At 43.5% G+C, this 13,954-nt stretch overlaps 1 protein-coding gene across 4 annotated transcripts in view; it reads left to right on the top strand.

The window, feature by feature from the left end:
* TET3 (tet methylcytosine dioxygenase 3) overlaps positions 1-13,954 on the top strand; it is an 81,417-nt gene that overhangs the window by 14,247 nt on the left and 53,216 nt on the right. The window contains exon 1 of one of the 4 annotated variants that reach the window (XM_075207461.1): positions 4,823-5,048. The exons of the other annotated variants lie outside the window; for them this stretch is intronic. The gene's annotated coding sequence lies outside the window, so the exon portion shown is untranslated. Of the gene's footprint in view, positions 1-4,822; positions 5,049-13,954 lie in introns of those variants that run through there. 4 annotated transcript variants of the gene reach the window in all.

Below are 13,954 nucleotides of genomic sequence, written 5' to 3'. Positions count from 1 at the left end.
GTGGGTGCATGTGTCTCTTCTATTTATAAGACTTAGATCTTCCCATACCACCAAATCTGCACAGAATATTGCGTTTTTACTTCTATATAAGTATCTAGCTCATTTGTTCGTGAAGCCTGCAATCTAATCTTAACTTTTGTGACGTGACAATAAATCTGTTAATGTCTGCCGAACAGCTGCTGTGTATAGAGTTGTACCAAAAAGAGTTAGAAAGTTAAAAATAGCTGTGCGCATACCTAATTGCTGCTATTCTGCTGGTTGCATAAACCACAGGGCCTCATCTTCTTTCTAGGAAATCTCTCCTCACCGCCCCTCTCCTGGCAGGCAGATCTTGCTTTCCCCGTCTCTGGCGGAGTCACAGATCCCCAAGTCACGTGACTCTTTAGTTTACAAACATTGCATCCCTCACACGTCACATCAGAGGGGAACACGCAGTTCCCGCCTGCACACGCGTTCAGGAAAAACAAAACTGCGGCAGCCTTCAAAATTAGTTACATGGGTTAAAACAAAGATAATAGCTGCGTGTTCTGTGGCTCCACTTAGTCAAAGGTGCAACATAACGGAGTATTATCAAAAGTACTCTTTGCAGGTCAGAAGAGCTAGACGCTGTCATTTTAGGACACTACTATGGGGAGAGCCCTGATATCTGACACTTTCATTCGTCTAGTCAAACGATGTGATGCAACTGCAAAATAATGATTGTTATACGCTGGTAACCTATTTACAAGCTTCCACCAGTATAATGCCGAAGTTGATGGCATACACAATTTACATTCTACCTGTTTCCAATAATACAGGGCTTTTCTCATTCATATTGACATTCTTTGTGCTCGTTAAAAATCCCTTGGTTACATGTAGAACAGTGCGGACTATAAAGGAAGTGAACTTCCCATCGTGTCTGTTTTTATCTTGGGAGATGGTTGAAGTTGCCGCAGCCTGTGTTTGTCTAATTGCTGATTGAGGTACTACTCCCGGCATATTCTGCCAGCTAATGATTCCATCGTCGAGCAAGAACGGTTTCATATTTGAAGTAACTTTTGCAGTTGTCAAACATACTGAGAAGTTATGCAAATAAGTTGTTGTGATCGGTATCCAGAACACTGCCTTAGAAGTTGGCTGTATAAGTCTGGATGTTGGGTCTAGATAACTTTTATTCTCGACTTTGGTTGGCGATACCAGAAGACCACCAAGGACAAGTAGTAGTAATATTGATATGAAAACAAACACTATGAAGCAGAAATACAGGTTCCATCTTCCAGCGTTATTAACCCTGACTTTCTTTCCCCACACCCTTTACTGCAAGGTGTAGCAGTTACTGTGCCTCTAGGGCTGGGCAAACACAGCAACCGTCACGCTGGTGATTCTTGAGAGAGAGAGCAGCACAGAGGTGTCCACAGCTCCATGCAGACAGTCCTAATAACAGCAACAAAACCAGTCACCTGGTCCCACCTCTAAGCTGCAGACATGTGTACATGTGAAATCTTCGGCTATCCTTCTCACTAATACATTACACACAGAAATGTGAGCATCTAGAGAGGACTATAACGTACATGGCTATATGCCAGGCCTGAACAACCTGTGGCTCTCCAGTTATTGTGAACCTACAAGTCCCAACATAATCAACATGCTACCACAACTCTTATCCAGTCTCTCATCATCTCTCGTCTTGACTATTACAACCTCCTGCTATCTGGCATTTCTGACACCCATATAGCCTCACTTCAATCCATCCTAAATGCTGCTGCAAGACTGATCTTCCTCTCACTGTTCTACATCTGCTGCACCACTTTGCAAATCTCTACACTGGCTCCCCATGTCCTCCAGAATCAAATTCAAATTGCTCACCCTTAGTTACAAAGCCCTCAACAACACTACCCCTGCTTACATCTCAAGTCCCATATCAAAATACTCTCCATTCCGTCCACTTAGATCTAGCTCTTGCCTGCGCCTTATCTCGTCTCTGGGAACCACCTCTTACTTCCGCCTACAAGACTTCTCCTGTGCTGCACCCCACTTATGGAATTCTCTACTAGACTCAATCGGATTTTCACACAGCCTTCAATTCTTTACACCGGCGGTTCCTAAACTGTGCGCCGCGGCTCCCAGGGGTCACTGGGGTGCCACGGGCCAGACATAAAAAAAAGAAAGAACACAGAAACTTACCAATCCGCCAGGCGCCTGGACCCAGCAGCCTTCTCTCTCCCGCAGCTGTCACTGAATATCAACGTCAGTAACAAGCTGCTGCAGGAGAGAGGAGGCTGCTGGGGCCCGGCGGATTGGTAAGTTTCTGTGTTCGTTCTGTTTTTTATGGCTGGCACGGGGCAGAGAAGGGGGACAGAGAGCAGAGGATGGGGAGAGCGAGGCAGACAAGGGGGGGCAGAGGATGGGGACAGCGGGGCAGAGGAGGTGGACAGAGAGCAGAGGATGGGGACAGCGGGGCAGAGAAGGGGGGACAGACAGCAGAGGATGGGGACAGCGGGGCAGAGAAGGGGGACAGAGAGCAGAGGATGGGGACAGCGGGGCAGAGAAGGGGGGACAGCGAGCAGAGGATGGGGACAGCGGAGCAGAGGAGGGAGGGCAGAGGATGGGGACAGCGGGGCAGAGGAGGCGGACAGAGCAGAGGATGGGGACAGCGGAGCAGAGGAGGGGGACAGCATGACAGAGAGCAGAGGAGGGGACAGCGTGACAGAGGGCAGAGGAGGGGCACAGCGGGGCAGAGGAGGGGCACAGCGTGAGAGGGGGCAGTGGAGGGGGGCACAGCGTGAGAGGGGCAGTGGAAGGGGACACAGCGTGAGAGGGGCAGTGGAGGGGGACACAGCGTGAGAGGGGCAGTGGAGGGGGGGACACAGCGTGAGAGGGGCAGTGGAGGGGGACACAGCGTGAGAGGGGCAGTGGAGGGGGACACAGCGTGAGAGGGGCAGTGGAGGGGGACACAGCGTGAGAGGGGCAGTGGAAGGGGACAAAGCGTGAGAGAGGGCAGTGGAGGGGGACACAGCGTGAAAGGGGCAGTGGAGGGGGACAGCGTGAAAGGGGCAGTGGAGGGGGACAGCGTGAGAGAGGGCAGAGGAGGGGACAGCGTGAGAGAGGGCAGAGGAAGGGGGGCAGCGTGAGAGAGGGCAGAGGAGGAGGGACAGCGTGACAGAGAGCAGAGGAGGGGGCAGTGTGAGAAAGGGCTGTGTGTCTGGATGCAGAGGGGGCAGAGTGCCTGAGGGCAGAGTGTCTGGATGCAGAGGGGGCATTTTTGCATATAACTAAGTATTTCTGTCCTGACCTAAATACTTATTACAATTTTTTGACCCAACTACTTCTAAAACAGGACTGCTCAATAATTATTTTGCAGGGGTGCCTTGAAAACATTTGGAGACTCTAAGGGTGCCGCGAACTGCAAAAGTTTGGGAACCACTGCTTTACACTCTTTGAAAACTTAACTCTTTTTTTTTTTTCTGTAGAGGTGAACTTATCCTCGAGGGGCAGTGGAGGGGGACACAGCGTGAGAGGGACACCCTCACAACTATCCCAATCTCACTCTAACCACACTCGCTCTTCTTGTTTCAACTGTGCCCGCTTCCACTTAGAATGTAAGCTCTCTAATGAGCAGGATCCTCCATACCCTTTGTTTTCATGTACATGTTTTTGTCCACCTTGTATGTCCTTGTTTTATGTATATCCCATTTTCCCTACTGTACGGCGCTGCGGACCACCGATTGTGCAGCTTAATCTTCTCCATCAAAATGGCAATCTCAGAATTGTATTATTGTCCTCTTTAACAGAGGACATATCTGCAGAATCTGCATTTTCCAATATGAATCAAGCACTACAATAATATGAATTTAATTGAACAAATGATGATACCTGCACAGTTCTAGCCTTTGAAGGTACCCACTCCTCCACTTTATTCAAAGATCGGCCTGAATATTTACACCTGCCTGTTTGACAAGCTGTAGCAGGGTTGGCCAAACGTTGACAGGATTCAATAAGGTATTGTTTACACTACCAATCAGCAAGTGGGAGTTGTGGCTCAGTAGCTGAGGACCCAACTACTTGTCTACAGTTCAACACTATTTTGACAAACTAGATAGATTTTTTTTATTTTCATAACTAATAAGGAGATTTTAAGAAAGTTTGAAAATGTGCATCCTTCACTTTGAGCAAAGTCTCATCTACACTGTTTGGGTTCTTGCATTGTTGTTGTTTTGTGTAAAAGGGCCCATACAGATTGTGATATTGTGCAGTTGGTCCAATTCCACAGTGTGTATGAGCTGGAAATAACTGTGATCACAGTTATTGACCCTCTTAAAATCGAGAGGATCATCACAACTGGCCAAGCAAGCCAATGCTGCACCTAATTTGGTCACACATAGATTCTGAGTAACTGGATCACTAACCGCAACATTGGGGCCAGACAGAAGATAACCCCACGCACAGACTTTTTGGGCCCTCTGCAGTAATCTTCCAATCACATTTCCGAACATACCCCGATAAGATCGATGGGATCATTTTAGTAGGATAATCGTAGTGTATTGGGGTCTTTCACTTCATTAATGCAGTGTTAGGGCAGTTGCACAATATTGGCTGCAATATTGTGATGTCCAGCAATAACATTAATGCTTCATTATTGACCTTTTATAGGTGGTCCACTTTTATATCCTAATTGCAATCCCCTGATGACTTACTAATGATACAGCTTCATACTCTCCTTGCAGCATGAGAAATTACTAGTACAAGTTGCAAGTAATAAACACACTCTACTAAAGATTATTTGATTACAAGGTTTAAAGTCCTTACAAATCAGCTGGTCGATTTAACAGGAAGAGAAAACAGGAGAGCAGATCCTGCATGTCTTGGCTTCACAGACAGACTTGCCCAACCGGTATTTACCAACAGGTGTGGTCCTGGAGGAGGAGAGCTAGGTACAGGTTTCATACATTAAAGAGACAACAGGGAGGAGATGGGCTGTCACACTTTCACCTTGAGCGAGAAAAAAAATCCAGAACTTGAGAGGGACCCTGTCAAGCTAATCTAGTGACTTGGACAAGTACAGTGATCAGGTGAGGCATTTGGATGGAAATAGAGAGTCAAACCTTATTATGGGAGCAGAAGGTTAATTTGTGCTTAACCTATGCAAGTAGAAGTAATGAGGAATCCTGTCTGCTAGGATTGACTATCCTTCTCTCAGTAATAGGGCAAAGGTTGTTGCCCCCCCCCCTTCTACTGATGCTCTAATGTAGGTGAGTATATGGCTTTCTGAACAGGCTTACACCATAGTGATAAGTTTACAGTGTGGGTGGGGTGGCACATATGTGGAAGTAGGCAGTTATCTCTCGTTAGTTTTTGTTTTTTTCCCCCCAAGGTGTCACTTGTACTATATGATCATTAAAGTAGTAAATCATTTGGGCATGTTTATATGCAGGAGGAAATATTTATACACTAGTACCTATTGATGACATCACATACACGGCAAAGCACTGGTGCCTTATTTGTATTTACAATAAAACTTCCAACATATTTTTTCAAATAACTTACTCTTTTCTGTTCTAATATAAAATGAACGTGCACTACTTTTTTTTTTTTTTTTTTTTTTTTAGCAGCTTGCTGTCATTTTCCTTTAAACATCAACGTTTTTCTATTCACAGATATAGGCGTCTGTATGTAACGAGTTTCTGCACCAGTGAACCTGTCTCAGCTACTATTGTGTTCAGGGTAATTGGGGTAACGGCTGTTAGACGCCAGCTAGTCTGTTAGACCTACTCTGCTGACTTGTTGTCAGTATACTTTTACATTATTCTAGTTTGTTGATTTGTTGTATGCTGTACCATTCATATACACAACTGATATCTGCATTGTGAACTTGTGTCTAAGTGTCCCCATTGCCTACACTGCATGGAAGCTGGATCCATGTTCATGAGAGCACAGTACGTTAGCGATGTCACTGGTCTGTGAACTTGTGTCTAAGTGTCCCCATTGCCTACATTGCATGGAAGCTGGATCCATGTTCATGAGAGCACAGTACCTTAGCGATGTCACTGGTCTGTAGTGATCAATGTAAAATGCACGTTGAAAGTACAACAAACCATTTTGAATTGCCGCGCGTTACCTTTAGTAATACACATGAGAACAGGCTTTAACATATGATGCAGTACATGGCAGTAGAGAGTTTAGGCTGGGTACACACTACAGAAATGTTTCCCCCGATATGTTATCTATAACTATTTTACCAACAACTGATTAAAAAAAAAAAGTCACTGTCAGCGTACTGATTCATGTGTACACACTATACACGTTCTAGATCTGTGCTCTTCTGTCACAACCATTGGTGAAAAGAATTCTACGGAGATCCTGATCGTGAGTGCATACACACTGCAGAATTAGAACGACATAGTTCAATTGTTGAACAAGATTTTTAGTTTGGCTTAAAAATGAAAGGAAACGTTACAATGTGCTTTGTAACGAAATTCGGCTTACTACCCTGTAGTGTGTACCCAGCCTTAGAGGCGGCTTTTTCTGAATCAATACATATCTTGTATAGATTTGAAGTTAACCTGAGGAACATTTTTATATTGCTGAAGAGGTGATGAATGGTTTAGGATAGAGTTGTATTGGCAAAGTTCTACAATATTCTGTGTAAAGAAGGGCTTCCTAGTACAGGTCTAATGTTCATAGTGTTTTTGTTCTGCCCCCAGCCTCACAAGAGCATCAAAGACTTTGTTGGATTTGTAATTTTATGAATAGCTTCCACCCCAAATAGCTTCCATCCCCAATGCTGTCCCAATGTCCTAGATGGGACAGCATTGGGGATGTCAATAGGACAGTGCTAACAACGCCAATGTCCATGCCACAGGCACCAGTGAGATCTCCATGGGTATAGTGTGTTCTGCACAGACAACATAATATGTGTATTTATATTTTTTTAACATGACTGGCAGTTGCCATGCTTTGCTGGACTGCATGGTGAAGGTGATATGACGTATTCCTATATTGTAGGGCAGGCCTGTCCAACCTGCGGCCCTCCAGGTGTTGTGAAACTACAAGTCCCAGCATGCCCTTCCAGATATCAACTGGTTGTCTACTGGCAAAGCATGCTGGGGCTTGTAGTTTCACAACATCTGGAGGGCCGCAGGTTGGACAGGCCTGTTGTAGGGCATCTGTGAATAGGTGCTCATGGACATAGATTACAGGGCCTTCCTACCTACCTGTAAGATTGTATTACTTAGTATTGTTTTATTACTGTGCGTGTTGCCAGTTGTGAAGCGCTACGGAATATGCTGGTGCTATATAAATAAATGTTGATGATGAATGGTAGAATACTCCGTTGACTTTACCCAAGTACCTCTCTGAGGCTGCACTTGTTAAAGGAGCCTGTTGTGAAACACAACTTCCCTGTTGGGTTCATGCGACACTCTGGTCTCTTTCACACGCGCCTCTCACATGTATGTTTTACCCATATGTAATTCTCTCACATCACCCACTAGACGTTCACTCAGTACTGGGCCAACCTAATAGGATTGTACTTTATTTAATTTTCTTGTAGCAATATTTTGTTCCATTCTGTTATTTCCCTGAGAAATATCATTTTGTTTTTGACACAGATGTTAAGCGTGATATAGGAAGTGTAGCAGGCGACATCCTGCTCAAACATTTATTTTCTCGGCTCTCAGCAACTTTCTGGTTTCAGTCTCGCATAAGTGAGAGCGAGTTTTACTTTACAGTTTCATACTGCTATACTGTCCACATGACTTTGTTCCTGTTTAATATGCAGTGTTTCGTGTAAAAACACACGCAGACGTAGAGAGTGCACGTCTTGGAGCCGAGGGGTTAATCATCAACTAGCATAGTATTGTAGTAATGAGTTTCTCATGGAGAGTTGATACAAACTGAACTCGGAAAGTTACTGTTTGAACTCTGGAATTCAGAGGCTGTTAAATTGTAACCCAGGACGATCTCATTCCAGTCCTACTGCTGTTTAAAAAAAAAAAAAATAAAAAAAAAAATGACAGTATGTCAAAGGCAAATATCAATTATTTTCTGTATATTTATGTTGGGGGAAATGGAATCAAAATATGTTTATTACCTACTGGTACCTTAAGCAAATTTTAGTGTCAAGGGCTTCGAAAAAAACATTACCCACCCCCAGCAAACCCCCTTCCCCAAACTTCATTGATAATAATTCAGGCTCAAAATTTGTGTCCAATATCCGTTGCTGAAGCAACGTTCTAAAAGTAGATGCCTTAAATATCCATTGCGATCCTTTAGTTCACTTCATTGTGGGCTAATCCCATTCCAGCCATGTGCCTTACTCGTCCACGTGCAGTTGTATGACAACACTTTATCCCCGCCTACCATCCGAACTTCCCAATGAAGCAGAGGGCGCAGACTTGGTATTGCAGCGGACAGTGATTAGTTCTTATTTCTTACTTGTACGGAGTGTTCAATTTTAGATATGAAATATACATCTTAAATCCCTTTCTGCACAGATTAACTTTGTTCGCTGTCTTGGCCTGATAAATTTGTGATTGAAATGGAACGGAAAAAGCAGTTTTTTGGAATAGGGCAGTTTGTATTGTGTGCTAAAAAATGCACAGAAGCTGTTTTTCATTTTCTACCTTTTAAACATAACTCTGGCGGTATAAGTTGAGTGATAAAGTATTCTTATTTTGTGTTTTTTGGCACACAGGTGCACATTGTCACAGAAATGCATGAATGGCATAGTTAGCCGGTGCCATCGCTTGGGTATTACATTTTTGTCCAATAGGGCACAGCAGGCAATCCCCTCACTTCCTATTGGCTCTGTCAAATAACATTTACATAAGAATTCTTGCATGAAATGGGAGGTCTGGTCACTACAGAGATATAATAACACAGTCGTGTCATGTGAGGCTTGTGTGACAGCCTAAAGGCTAGGGAGTTATTTGTGCTTGATACTATGCAGAAACGGAATGTCACATTTCGGCACTTGATGGGTTTTATACAGAGCTGTCACTTTAAAAACAGGAAAGACTTGTCCAGCGGATCTCATATTTAAAGTTACAGTGACATTGTGCACAAAATTAATTTAATTTGTGATTTTTATATAAATATAATTTTTTTTCATCCCTTATTTTATCTGTGCCAATTCTATGTCTCCATTTCTCCCAAGTTTCTACTTGGTGAAGCGTAGTAAAGGATATGTCTAGACATTAATAATAGCCACAGGGACAGTGTACGGTGTGTATGACTTTCCGTACACATGATCATTAAAACATAGAGTGAATATGTATAACGTAGACTGTCCAACAGGAACTTAACTGTTTAGTGCGAAAGCTTTTAGAATTTTAGAACAAGCTTACATATGTTTTTGATCTAGGTCTTCCACCAATTGTTTGTTTTATTTTTTTGTTTCTAGGAATAATGGCTTTTGGAACACAACTTTGCAAACTAGATTGACTCTCTATGCAACAGTTTCTTTGATTATTTTGCAGACGTAAGAGTTTATTAGCCACCTTACACCCTCCCTTCTGTAAATGATGGTTTTAAAAAGGATCAGAGGCAGAACCTTGAAAAGGGGTGTTTAGTGCTTTAAAGTATGGCATGATTAGTTGTAAGCATCACAATAAAATGTCTCTTTGAATGGAAAAGGGCACCATTGTGACCTTCTTTTATAGGGGTTAAATGTGGAATATAGACCCAAACAGTCTGCTTTGCAAGTATAACCCTTATCCTATGTCTAATAGTTTGCTACATATACTGTACTAGAGAGTGTATCTGGCACAACCCTTTCCTACAGACTATTCACCTTTTGTTGGTTTGGCCAAATGTAGTCCTCTGTCTATACTTGGCCCCCACTAGTAATTCTCAAGCATGAAATCATAGTGTTTGAACTGAATCGTGTGAATAACTTTTCACACTGCTACATTCAAACCACTGATACTGATCATCAGTCATATACAAAGGATTGTGTACGTCCTGCCCATTTGAAAATGAATCGGCAGAGTTTGAAAGGTAAAAGTTAGATACCATCTACTACAGGTGATATCTTACAAGTGATCTGGCATAGAAGAGGCTATGGGACGGATCCAGGGTGAGACGTACGCCAGTTTGCATGGAGTATCTTGCATAAAATCGCTCTGCGCATGCCCAGAAAGTGGGTGCACACACATGCTCCTATGCAGACTAACACACCCACCTGCATCTGGATAGGCGGTGGGACAGGGATGGCAAAGGGGTGTGAAAAAGCAGGATTAGTGCACTAAAGGTGTATTCACTTAAATGCAGTTCACGCTACACACGCATAGACTCAGGCCATACCTTGCCTCCTCCAAACAGGTGAATTGGACTTACACCATTCCCATCTACCACTTTTGTGGACTGCTTGGAGGCGTATCTGTTACACCTGCTATTGGACAGGTGCAAGTACATGCTGATGATGATTTGTCGTAAATTGGGCGCATATGTTACTGATACATAGCTGGTCACATCTTGAGTAATTTACTCCCCATTTTGCGTCCAACTCTGAGGTGGACATAATCTATAAATACAAGTGTTATCAGATGTCTAGGCAAAATATAATGCAAATTTGTGCTTAAAATGTGGCTAGTGGATAAAAAAGGCCTGGGGGTTTTAGCGAGAGAGAGAGAGTAAGTAAACCCAAGCAGTGTCTTTTTATGTTCATCAAGGTCGCCTATTATTTGCTACGCAAATGAGGCTTTGTGTGTCTGTATGAGCGCTTACATTGAGCTCAATGTATGGCTATTGTTTGTGACTAGTGATGTAACAGCTATAACCTTTTTAAACAAAAACAAAAAAAGAAGAATCTTGTGCAGAACAGTGAATACCGTATTTCAGATATTCCAATGGAGTGTCCGCATCTTTAAAAAAAAAAAAAAAAAGGTTCCTCATTAAAATATAATGCCATAGTAACCCGTAATTCCAGTGGAGGAGCCATCTTATTGTGGCATATCATAGCAGAACGTATGGCCCTTTGCGCTATGGAGGCAGTGTACGGCATCTGATTGGCAGGCAGCGTTACGTAGCCGTGGAAGGATGGTCTCCGCTTTATCTGCCAGTGCTTTCCAGATTACATCATATGGGAAGATGGGACTAAGAGCAGGGAAAGAATGGGAGCGCTCTCTCTGCCTTTCCGCAACCTCTGTGCCAGGGAGAAATGTAACCCAAAACCAAAAGCCAACAGTTCGGGAAGAGCGGAGAAAAACAGCTTTTTCTTTTCCCCTCCCGCAGCAAGCCTGATCTTGGGGAGACGGACAGAGAGTTAAAGTAATTGCAGCCTTACTCTGTTCCTTTAAATGGGAAGAGTCTACGCATAAGGCCATCGGGGCGAAGCAGAATGCTGCATCTGGTTGTATTGCCATATAGTTGTTGTCTATGGCGAGGAAAATTGCCTGCCCACCTTTTAGCGACCGTTCTCTCCGTAGATTGCAGCAGAGCGAGCCTGTGTGCTGCTTGCAGAATGTACGTGTGCTGTTTGACAGGGCTAATGGCCCCTACAGCTGTTAGAAGGGGGGAGGGTGAGGTGTGTGTAGGCTGAATCTGTAAGCGGCTTCCTGCTCGCCACTTCTACTCTCACGTCCTTTAAAGCCCCAGGACTTCTCTTCCTTCTCGTGCTTCCTCATTTTTCTTTCTTTTTGTTTTCTGCTGGACCATTCAAATGTAAGTGTCTCCCCGTTCATTATTTTTTTTTATTATTATTATTACATTCCCAGCAACTGGGCCCTGTTGATCTGTTAATCCTTTGTCATCCAAGTCTAACAAATTGATGTTTTGGCTGCTAAAGGGTTAAAGAGATTTGCTTTGTCTTGATGACGCAGATTAATCTTGTGTATTGAATTTGTGACATTTTGTGCTAAAATGTAAATGCACTAGATGCTGGAGGATTGTGTGACACCTGTGCTGTAATAAGGTTTTAAGTGATCCTGAATGGTGCAAGGTTCTATTCTGAGTACAGTTCATATTGCTAGAAAGAGTACGGACAGCTCGGATTTCATGAGAAATGTCTACCTGCACCTATGGGGTTACAGCTTGGCTTTTGTTGTGCAGTTGGAGTTGAAGCGTTTGTGGGTTTTTGTTGTGTTTTTTTTTTTTCCTTTGTGCATTATTTTAGGTTTAAAAATAAAAAATTTGGCATTAATTTGGTTATAATTTTATTACATTTATTTCTATTATGCTTGTACTTAATACTCAAGGAAATGCTATATATTAATGATATAAAATGCCTTGTATTAAGGCAATGGTTTCTTGTATTGTGTCCAAGCTTATTGGGTCCAGCAATATTTGAATAGTGAACATTATCCTTCCAGTAGAATGATTCCTGTAATACAATGCATAGCTGTGATGCACTCACTGCTGCCAGGAGATGGTAGTTTGAAGGATGTTTGTGGAGATGCAGCATTTGTGTAATTTCATTGTGTTTCACTGCAGCAGAAAAAGAGGCAGAGGATGATGGACTGTGATTGTTACGGTCATATTTTATTAGCCTAAAAAGCAAGAAAAAAAACCCCTGCTTAACACCTTTAAAGCCATGAATATATGGAGACACTGGGTTGTGGTGAAGCTCTTCTGCAGCACCAGCTGCTTGGTTTGCACAAGTCAGCTTATTACACCAACTTGGCGCACCTGATGACCCTAGTGGATACAGAATCACTTAGGCAAACAGTTGGAAGCAAAATCTTTATTGCACAGTACCTATGTCTCTTGGACACCTTTTATCCCTATCGGTGGTTTTCCCAGCGGTGGAGTGGCTTCAGCAGACCAGGACTTAGATAAGCATACCCCTTAACATTGGTAGCAGCAGGCAACCTACAATGGTGGGTTCCGGGTAGTCTACTTGCTCCGTAGATGGAACAATGGGAGCCCAGTTAACCTTACAAAGGAGAGTGATCACCTAGATTGCTAGGCAGCATGAGGCACCCCCTGTTTTAACCAGTTAGTCTTTTTGGCTGATTTCATTATCCGGAGTGACAGGCACTTCCGGTACAGCTTGGCTGATTGCTGGTGGTGTGAGTTTTGCAAAGTATTTGTAACGTATAGGAGTTGTTCCAATCGCTGACCAGCCAGTCAACTGTGAAGACTGAGAACCTTGAGTGGGTATAGCTCTTCTGAGGGACATGATAAGAAATATTTTGGTGCATAAGGGACTCACCTGGCAACATTTAAGAACTGGGTACATGAACACTCAACTTAAAGTCAACATGTCTGATTGCACAGTTAACAAATGTTTTTTTTTTTTATGCCCAGTACCCTGCTCTCACAACATTCCTCCCCCTTCTTAAATCCGGGCCGATTCTGGTTGTCCTACTGGCATGGTAAGTGGTGATGACTGGGCCAAGTCGGTGCGTGGTTTAGGAATCCTGTTTCTCTTGTCATGCCCATCTATGTTGCCATGATCCCAGTTCTTTTTATGAGCTATCATGGAGATGGAACTTGGCTTTATAACCTTACTACTCTATCACCGGATCAGAGGAGACAATGGAAGGTTGAGTCAATTTAGAGGATTACGGTCAGTCACCATAGTAAAATCCCATCCATATAGGTATGGTTGAAGCTTTTTGAGCCCCCATATTATGGCAAGGCACTCCTTCTCGATCATATGACGTATGCTATTTCCGGTCCACCAGCTTCCGAGAGAGAGACAGGCCGCAAAGTATTTGTTACCATCCATCGCTGTGTTGCTCAGCACTGCTCCTAATCCACAGCTACAAGGTATCAGTCTGCATAATGAACCGCTGTCGGAAGTCAGCAGCGGATAACACCAATCCTGCATTCAAAGCGGCATTTAGCCTGATAAAGGCATGCTCAGTTGTCATTTTTAGGGTTTGTTTTTGGTCGTCAAGAACGTTGGTGGTTTAGTGGTGGAGCCATACTGGGGTACAAACTGGCAAGTTTACCTGGCCGTCCCAAGGAATGCAGGACTGACTAGGCTAATTCAGGATGGCTTCGTCTTTGATGGATTCAGGCCATATCTTGC

The sequence above is a fragment of the Mixophyes fleayi genome, chromosome 4 (genome assembly GCF_038048845.1).
Source record: "Mixophyes fleayi isolate aMixFle1 chromosome 4, aMixFle1.hap1, whole genome shotgun sequence".
Classification (NCBI taxonomy): Eukaryota; Metazoa; Chordata; class Amphibia; order Anura; family Limnodynastidae; genus Mixophyes; species Mixophyes fleayi.
The sequence above is the reverse complement of the archived record's forward strand: the minus strand, read 5'-3'. Positions and strand labels throughout refer to the sequence as shown.